Here is a 10,192-nt window from a genome sequence, read left to right on the forward strand (position 1 = left end):
TGATTTCATGTATATGAGCAAAGGCACAGGCAACAGCAACAACAAGAAATAAAAATTAAAAACATAAGCAAGAGTACACTAAACTGGGCGCCTGGGTGGCTCAGTTGGTTAAGCGACTGCCTTCAGCTCAGGTCGTGATCCCAGGGTCCTGGGATCGAGTCCCGCATCGGGCTCCCTGCTCTGCGGGGAGCCTGCTTCTCCCTCTCCCACTCCCCCTGCTTGTGTTCCCTCTCTCGCTGTCTCTCTCTGTCAAATAAATAAATAAAATCTTTAAAAAAAAAAAAAAAAAAAAAAAGAGTACACTAAACTAAAAAGCATCTGCACAGCAAAAAATAATCAATAGAATGAAAAGACAACCAGATAACCTACAGGGTGGGAGAAAATATTTGCATACTATCTATGCAATAAGGGGTTAATGTCCAAAACACATAAGGAACTCTACAACTCAATAACATAAAAACTAATAATCTGGGGCGCCTGGGTGGCTCAGACGGTTAAGCGTCTGCCTTCGGCTCAGGTCATGATCCCAGGGTCCTGGGATCGAGTCCCGCATCGGGCTCCCTGCTCCTTGGGAGCCTGCTTCTCCCTCTGCTTCTCTCTCTCTCTCTCTCTCTGTCTCTCATGAATAAATAAATAAAATCTTTAAAAAAAACTAATAATCTGATTAAAAATGTGCTACGGACTCGACATTTTTCCAAAGAAGACATACAAATGGCCATCTGGTATATAAAAAAGTGCTCATCATCACTAATCATTAGAGAAATGCAAATCAAAACCACAGTGAGATATCACCTCATATCTGTCAGGATGGCTATCACCAAAAAAACAAAAGACAAGTATTGGTGAGGTTGTGAACAAATTTGAATCCTTGCACACTGTGAGAATGCAAAATGCTGTAACCACTATGGAGGTTCTTCAAAAAATTAAAAATAGAACTACTAGGAGGTGCCTGGGTGGCTCAGTTAATTAAGCATCCAACTCTGGTTTTCAGCTCAGGTCATGATCTCAGGTTTGCGAGATGGAGCCCCAAGTCGGGCTCCACACTGAGCGTGGAGCCTGCTTAAGATTCTCTCTCTCCCTCTCCCTTTGCCCCTCCCTGCCCACCCCCGGTGCTCTATCTCTTTCTCTCTCTAAAAAAAAAAAAAAAGATAATAATAATAATAAATAGAACTACCAGATGATCCAGCAGTCCCATTTCTGGGTATATATCCAAAAGAATTGAAATCAGGATATGGAAGAGCTATTAGCATACCCATGTTCCTTGCAACCCCATTCAAAATAGTCTGTTTAATGTGAAAACAACCTCAATGTCTACCAACAGATGAGCTGATCAAGAAAAAGTGGTATATACACACAATGGAATACCAGGTAGCCTTAAAAAAGGACATTCTGCAGCATGCAACATTTATGTACCTTAAGGACTATCATGCTAAGTGAAATAAGCCAGACACACAAAAGCAAGTATTGCATGATTCCACTTCTATAAAGTATCTAAAATAGTCAAATGCCTAAAATCAAAGACTGACATGGTGGTTACCAAGGGCGGGGGGGAGGGGGGTTATTAAACAATAGATGTAAAGTTTCAGTTAAGTAAGATGAATAAGCTCTAGAGATCTGCTGTACAACATTGGACCTAGAGTCAACAGTAATGTATTATACACTTAAAATTAGTTAAGAGGATAGATCCTATGTTAACAGTTCTCACCACAATAAACTTCTTAAAAAAGAATCGTTCAGGGCGCCTGGGTGGCTCAGTCGTTAAGCGTCTGCCTTCAGCTCAGGTCATGGTCCCAGGGTCCTGGGATCAAGCCCCGCATCAGGCTCCCTGCTCGGCGATAAGCCTGCTTCTCCTTCTCCCCACTCCCCCTGCTTGTGTTCCCTCTCTCGCTGTGTCTCTCTCTGTCAAATAAATACATTTAAAAAAAAAAGACTCATTCAGTACCCAATGCAAAGTACCAAAATAATAACTAGAAACAAACTATAATAATTTTAATCAAGTCTAATAGAAATATGAACAATTTTCTTCTAAATCTATATCTTGTCCAAATAAAATAATTTTGCTATAAAAGTATTCCAAGTTAATAGCATTTTACACATATATGAAGTGTGTTACTTTTCAAAGTTCTATCACGTAACCTACATTGTATCACCAATAGGATCTTTGATAGGAGTTTGGTAGTTATCATGCCCATTTTACAGTTGGGAAAACAGAGCACTGAGCTCGCAAGTCGTTTACTAAGGTCACTCAGCATATTGGTGGCAGAGTAACATATTTTGACCCCCAACCTTCTTTCTCCACTAGTCACTTTTGGAACAAAATCTTCCTTACAACCATAAACAATCATGATTTCAGAAAACACATCCAAAAAGATTGTTTAAACTGTATTACACCTCTCTTGAGGTTTTCCAATCACCTCCAAACTGATGTACTCACACTTTGTCTGAAAACATCTATCTACATAATATTTCCCTAAGCTTAAGTTTGTATCTCATTCCAGCCTTACCCGAAAATCTTTAATAACTGCACTATCAAGTCCAAAGATGTGGCATTTACATCTCCATTCCTAGATCACCTCACACCACCTCCCAGCATGCTTCTCACCTGTGTTCCTACAAGCTGGTGAATGATTCCCCAAAACCTTCTCCTCATGCCTTTGCTTACATCTTCTTCCCTTTCCTTACATCTTTCTGCGTAAACATTACCCATTCTGTAAGCTCATGGACAGATGTCTACATGAGACTTCCTATATGAAACCATCCTTCACCATCCCCCGCTCCCTGTCACTGCCCGCCCCCGCCCACCTCAACCATAAATAATTTCCCCTCTTTGGCTTTCACACCTCGGTGCTTATCACTCTCAAAGCACTCGGCACATTCTACTCCACTGCCTTACATTCTGGAACATTATGGTCTAGGGTGCACCTTACACTTACGATGTAATAGTCCTATGTCGTATTATGTGTTACTGACCGTAACCGATAGTTAATGTCAAAGAACCTGCCAGGCTCCACCACACACAACAGTTGTGTCCCAAGCCCCTGGTAGATCCCAACACTTCCCGAGCCACAGGAGTGCAAGTCTGAATAAAAACCCCATGTTTGCACTTGAGGCACTTTGGGTTTGTGTAGGAGCAGAAACTCTGGGACAGACCTTAGTAAACTACAACAGGGCACTAAAATATTACCTCTTCCTTAAATAAAACAGGAAAAGAATTTTACAGAGTGTGTCACGTTAAACTACACTGGATTCTGAGTAACCCTAATCTCTAAATATATTTTCGTATAAACTTGACGCAAGTAGGATTTTCAAAAATCCAGATCAAAAATAAATGTATATCTGTATTGTCACATAGTTTTAAAGGGAAATATATTTAAATAGATTATTACATGTAATGTGATTATCTTTATTAAATACCTTTCTGTACATGGTTTTAAGAAAATGAATCTTAACAAATGACTGGCTATAGTGAATAAAAATGAGAGTACAAAAGACTAATGTTTTCTGTGAGATAAACTCAAATTTTCCTTGGATTTCCTGGTGTCCTTATCAAAATTCTGAAAGGAAACACCCCAATGAGATCATTTCTAGGGACCTCAGAGGGAAGAAACATCTCAGAAATGCAGATTGCCTACTTGTGAAAGGGTTTTGTGGGCTTCCTCTGAACCATCCTACGGGAAGAGGTAGGTTTAGAGGGGTCAGCTAGCTGCTGGCCATGTGATAAGAGAACAGTTTGATGAGATCTGAGGAAAAAGAAATGCCAAAAACCCAGTGGTAACATACTATCCCAGCAAAGGGAAGGAACGCTACACTTTCCATCTTCCCCAGAATTGTCATTTTGGTATGGCCCGTCTCTTCCCCCCTGTGATCGGCAGTAACCCACAAAGGGCCCAGTATTGTCTTCCAGGCAGCAAGAAAGGGGCTGTGCCTCATTTGTATCCATTCTTAGTGGGAAACCCCAAAGAACTGACAGTTAGAGACAGCCATAAACAGGAGAGTGAAGTCAGATTAAGCTCGCGAAGGCTGGGGTTAGGAAAATGGAGCTCCAGGTGTACGACCAGTACAAATCCTTGTGCCTTTTAGAATAGAAAGGTTAGGGCAGCTTCTAGCCACTTGTCTACTCAAAGAAGTCAGAGAGCACCTGGAAGACTCCAGGGAAGTCCCAAGAGGAGGATTACTCAGAGAAGTAATGTGCTGGCTCTTGAAGTCACTCTCCCTCCAGAACCCCACCCATCCTGCCTGCCATATTCACCAGCTTGGCCACGCATACTTCCACCACTGTGCACACCCTTGGTTCCGTAGGACACATGTGACCTGTCTCTCATAGCATTTCATAGCACCCCACCAGAGCTACTCTCATTCACTTAGTGACAAGATTTTACATGTAACTAAGAATTTCTATGTTCCATTTAAAAACATATTTTACAAAACTGAACTTTTTACAAAGCATTATTTAATCAAACCTCATCGATAGCCATAAAACTTCCATAAGTCAGATTCATTATTCTCCTTTTACAGACGAAGATACTGCTGCATGGAGGAGGTGTACTATTATCTCTTGCCAGCCCCAGAAGCTCACCTCGCTTCTCCAAGGCAAGGACCCCATGGACCAAAAACCCTAGAGAATAACACTGTATCAAGTAATGGCTGAGAGCATGGGTTTTGTAAAAGCTTATCTTCAAGTCTTAGGACCGTCACTTACAAAGCTAACGCTGGACACAATACCTAACTTGGCAAAGCCTGCATTTCCTCATTTATAAACTTGGAGTCATAATATTGTTTATCATCTGGCGTTGTTGTAAGGATTAAATGCGGTAATCCCTATAAAAAGTATTACACAAAGTTAAGGGCTCCCTAAACCTCAGGTGCTAACATAATTGCTATTATTACCACCCCATGGGCACTAAGTTTGTTGTTAGGGAGCTGTTGAGTGACAGACCAACCCAAGTCTTGGGCATTACATTGAATTAGAAGTTAGCATACGTGGGGCACCTGGGCAGCTCAGTGGGTTGAGTGTCCTACTCTTGGTTTTGGCTCAGGTCATGACCTCATGAGTCATGGGATCGAGTCCTGCATCGAGCCCTGTGTCGGGCCCGAGTGGGGCCCCATGCTCAGCACAGAGTCTGCTTGAGATTCTCTATTTCTGCCTCTCCTGCTGCTCATGCTTTCTCTCTCTCTCTCTCTCTCAAGTAAATAAATAAAATCTTTAAAAAAACAAAACAAGAAGTTAGCATACAACTCTACATGTGAACAGACTCGGGCCTAGTCCAAAAACCAAGCAAAATGCTTCTTTTGATATCAAAACAAATGAGAAGCATTTGAAACAAGTTTTTACATACTTAGCAAGAGTTTGCCCATTTCGTTGCTCCTCTCATCACAGAGGGATGTGGCCATCCTTAGAGACACAAAGGTAAGGAAGAATGGAGGGAGGGATGTTGGAGGTGTCTGCGCTGCTCTTCCAACACCTTGTGCTCATCATGAAAGCAGTGGCATTTCTACAGGTGGTACACTCAGCTGGCTGGATTTATTGCCCCTTTTTTTTTTTCAGATCAAGTTCCCAGTTACCACCAGATGGGATACAAATTCCTAGCAGCTATGGTGCCGACCATGAGTGTGGTCATTCATTCCACCAACACTTATTACCAGGCAGTGTACTATGCTTGCAATAAAAATGACTTTGTCGGGGTACCAGGGTGGCTCAGTCGGTTAGGCCTCCCACTCTTGATTTCAGCTCAGGTCCTGATCCCAGGGTTGTGAGGTCGAGGCTCAGCGGGGAGTCTGCTTCTCTCCCTCTCCCTCTGCCCCTTCCCCACCTCCTGCATGTGCACTCTCATGCTTTCTCTCATTCTCTCTCTCTAAAATAAATAAATAATTTTTTAAATGACTTTGTCATATTGAGTTTCTAACACCTGAAAAATACAAGCGGTTTACTGAGTAGCTTCACCTCACTTATTCCATACAATTATATCCAGTAGCTACTCTTATTTTCCTGGCTTCGCAGGTGAGGCATTTGAGACGAGTGATGAACCCTATAGGTTGGGGAGCGGGGGGGGGGGGGGAGGGGGGGGCAGGGCACACTATGGCTTGGACTCCGACATCTCCTGGAGATTTGAACTGAACTAATGTCTGCATCCTCACCAAAGAGTTACTGCTATGGAAGACCCAAGCAGAAGTATAAGCTTTCTAGCAAAATATTTTTATGGATGAATAGCCAGTGCAAGCCTCTTCATCCTCAAAAAGAGTCACATGCTTCCAGGGAGAAAAATTATGCTTCTTAGAAAGAGCCATAAAAGTCATTGATGTGCAAGATTTTGCTATTGTCCGGTGGGAATGAACCAGAGGAAGTCTACTGAGATGCTGCCCGGAAGGCAAACTCACCATCATCATCATCACCATCATCAAAAGCCATATGTAAAGGACCTGCCTTTAAAAATAGCACTTTATTACACCTGCTGTAGGGAGCTTCATAGGGGGTTAACTACGGAGAACAGCCCTGATAAGGATGGGTGGGCAGGACCACATCTCAACCGACATCAATAAAACATATGCTATGACTGTTTCATGATGTGGCTGGTCTACTCAGAGCTGGTCACTCTCATTCTTGGCTACTTTTCTTTATAGCCAATCTGCTACCATGGAGCAGAACTGTTCACTGTTCAAAGCAAACTGAAGCCCAACCACCCGGCCCTAAGCCCGAGAGGTTGCTCTGACCAACCGGGCTGAACAAATATAGACAAACACTCCAAGAACTCACAGATAACTATGCAAAAATGTTTAGCAGACACCCAGTATGAATATTTATACTGTATAGAGGTTAAAGTCAGTGTTGGGGAGAAGGTGGAGGTAGCTAGCTCTAAATCCTAAACTGAATGAAAAGTCAGAGTTAATCTAAATGAAAGATCATTTTTTTGACTATTCTTGCGGCAAGTTCAAGACGCATGAGCTTTATCCCTTTCCTTGAGTGTCAAGAGCAATAAAACAAAACAAATACTTGCAAGGGTCTAAGAAAAATACCCTGGTGGTAAATATGACCTTCTATTTATAATCAAGATTTTGCACCTTTTCCCTACATGTTATGTCTCTGATACCTACAGTTTTTTATTCCTAATTTCTTTGAAAATCTAACAACCTCTACAGCATTGCCTCCAATCTCTGGAGTATTATATCCATGCATGTCAAAGCCTAGTGGGCAATCTTCATAAGCTAGTCACAAAATGGGAGCAAACATTTGCTTTTGAGAAATTAGGAAGGAATTGTATAGAGCAGAAATGGGCTCTGAACCCTTGGTCTCAGAAGTTCCCATCCAGTTTCATTTCTTTTGGCTCTCAGAGCTTTCTAAGATCAAATTCAAACACGTCTATCTCATAGTCATAATTTCACTCTCAACATTAACATATATCATATATAACATTAATATGTATCACATTCAAAACCAGATGACTCTCCCAGCAACCTCGTGTGTGGAGTTGCTGGGCAAGCCTATTAGATCTGGCCCATAGCACCAACAGAAATTTGGACAGAAATCAGTGGGATGATCCCAAGTCCTGATAAAGCCCAACCCTTATTTAAAAAAAAAAAAAAGGTCTCATTGGCTTCTACGAGCATGTCCGAGAGAACAAAAGCTGGTTACCCTCTTGACAGAGCATGAAACTTACAACTCAACACACATTTCCTGAAACGTGTGGCATTCCTCTAACCAAAATGAAAGTATCCTGCCCTGTCTTTTGTGACTGCCACATCATTATTCAAGTAGCCCGGTGCCACATTGTGGGGGGCACCTAACGTACACACCATCCAGCTGCAGAAAAATGACCGCTAGTTTTTTTCACGTGAGAGCAAACTGAGGCCACAGGACTCAAAAGGAACTTGTCTAACTAAAATCACAGGGCAATTTAAAGACCGGCTGTCTCACTTTTGTTTTACTAGACTGCATAGCTTTTCAGAAAATTGGACTGCCTTCGGGAAACAAATACTGGCTTGTTCAGACTACCTCGTTCAAACTCAACATAAGTTACGCCACCAAAGATTAAGCAAACAGGTAGTACGTTCATACTAGCCTGTGAAGCGTCCAATTAATAACTTCTAACATTCCAACACATTTCAACAATACAGTACCTCCTAGCGAGCGCTGGATCCAACAAGTATACGTTATATCTGAGGCAGGCAGACAGCCTGTCAGCGCTGTGCTGAGAAAAGGGTGGTTGTGTTGCCCTCTGACTCAGCTGAATATTATTCCAAAAGTGAGTTTCCACTTTGTACCAAGTTTAGATTCAACATTTTAATGTCGCCGTAAGTGCTTGCCAGCAACTTTGCAAAATATCCCTGGAGCATTAAGAGAAAAATGAACATCTTTTAACATGAGAGGGAAGCTCTGAAGTTACATCATGCTGGTAAATAGCACATAGAGCAAAAAGGAAAAACTTACGTTGAGAAAAAGAAATAGGAGTACCTACTTGAGGAGAAGAATGTCACTCAAAGACTGTTTTCTTTTGGTACAGAATGGGCAAGAGAAAGGAAGACTAACCTTCCGAACCCGTTAAGGAGCTTCTGAGCATGGAGACTGCATTTTCAGTTTTGGTGAAATCCGTTCTGAGGCAGGAGACAGGAGGCTGTTATGACCATGAAATTAGGAAATGCAGCAACTCAAAACTAAAGAACTAGCACCACCATTTGACTAGGAGTGGAAAATCTGCACAAAATAGAGGAGGGGGTGGCCTTGCTTTCTCCACACGAGGCCTGATTCTAACTTTCTTAGCCCTTCGGTCAGGACAGACGTTCAACAAGGAGTAAGTAATTTGTTAATCTGCCCGAAAATGTTTTATGTAACCCAGCTGATTTTCTCTTCACTGCTAATAAAGTTTGAAATCTAGGCGGGCATGTCGAGTTGGAAAAAAAAAATAAAGCATTCATTCAGCACATAAATTTTGCTAATCCAAAATTAGTTACAGCTAAGAGCAGGACTGAGGACATGTCTTCTGTGAGCGTTTCCGTAACTTTCTCGTTCAGCCATTGACTCAACAACCGGCTCTGCATTTCTTGTCACTGATTAATTAGGTTCCTGACTTCACTAACCTGCAGACGCTTAGCTTAGTTCCCTCCAACTCCTAGGCCGTTCTTTCTGTTATCTGATCTTTCCATAAACTGTCTGGCATTTCCTGCAGCCAGTTAAGAGTTCATGCAGTGTTTTGTCTTATTTACACGGACATAAACATTCTGAAGTAGAAAATGTGCTAAGTGATATTGAAATTAAGGAAATAATATTAAAAATGTTAATAGCTTACAAAGTCAGCTGTGCTTTACAGAGTATGTATTTTAAAAGATTGTTTTTTAACATATTGGATTTGTCTACTCTTCAAGACTTAGGAGAGGCTGGTTTTCTGGAAGTGAGAATGGTAGAGGAGAAGGTGAAGGAGTCTATCTTGCTACTGGGCTTTCTAGAATCTCTAAGTGCAGGTTGACATCTTTAGGGCAGGAGATGCAGCCCTAAACAGTCTTAGGGAAGACAGAAAATCAAAATTTTCATAATCAACGCTTTAAAACCTATTGAAATAAAGGATCTTAACTATTTCCCATCTTCCTTATACATGTGAGTTAGTCCGTAAAATAATTTGAATATGCAAATTTGCCTGAGATTAATTTCTGCAGAATACGTAGAAGACGGCATATTTTAGCAAACATGTACAGTATTTAATTTTGATTTAAGAAACAAAATTTCAACAAGATTCACTTACAGAAAGAACAATCACATATATTAATGCAATGTTGGGGTTTTATTAGCTTTTTATTATTTTTATTATGGTTTCTGGCAAAAGATAAATTCTTTAATAAGATGTTTTGAACAGTTTAAACATCTTGAAAGTAAAATATTTTTGTCTAAACTAATTAAATCCTTCAATTAGTTTGTCAGAATGAACTATGCTTTTCAAACACCATTTAGCTACCTGTTAAAATCCTTTGTACATATCAATACAGAAAAGAAAATCACTTAGAGCAACAGTTCTCAAAATAGAACATCTGTTGGATTCTGAACTGAAGGTTATAGATTAGTTTCTTTTCATTAGAAAATATAAATGTATAACATAAAATTCCTATAAAATTTACATTAGATTAGTTATCCTTAAAAGACCATTGTTGACATTCATTTGCATTCCAGTATGTGCTTTCTCAAGGCGGGGGGGGGGGGGGGGGGGGGGGG

Source organism: Neomonachus schauinslandi, chromosome 8 (assembly GCF_002201575.2).
Source record: "Neomonachus schauinslandi chromosome 8, ASM220157v2, whole genome shotgun sequence".
Lineage (NCBI taxonomy): Eukaryota > Metazoa > Chordata > Mammalia > Carnivora > Phocidae > Neomonachus > Neomonachus schauinslandi.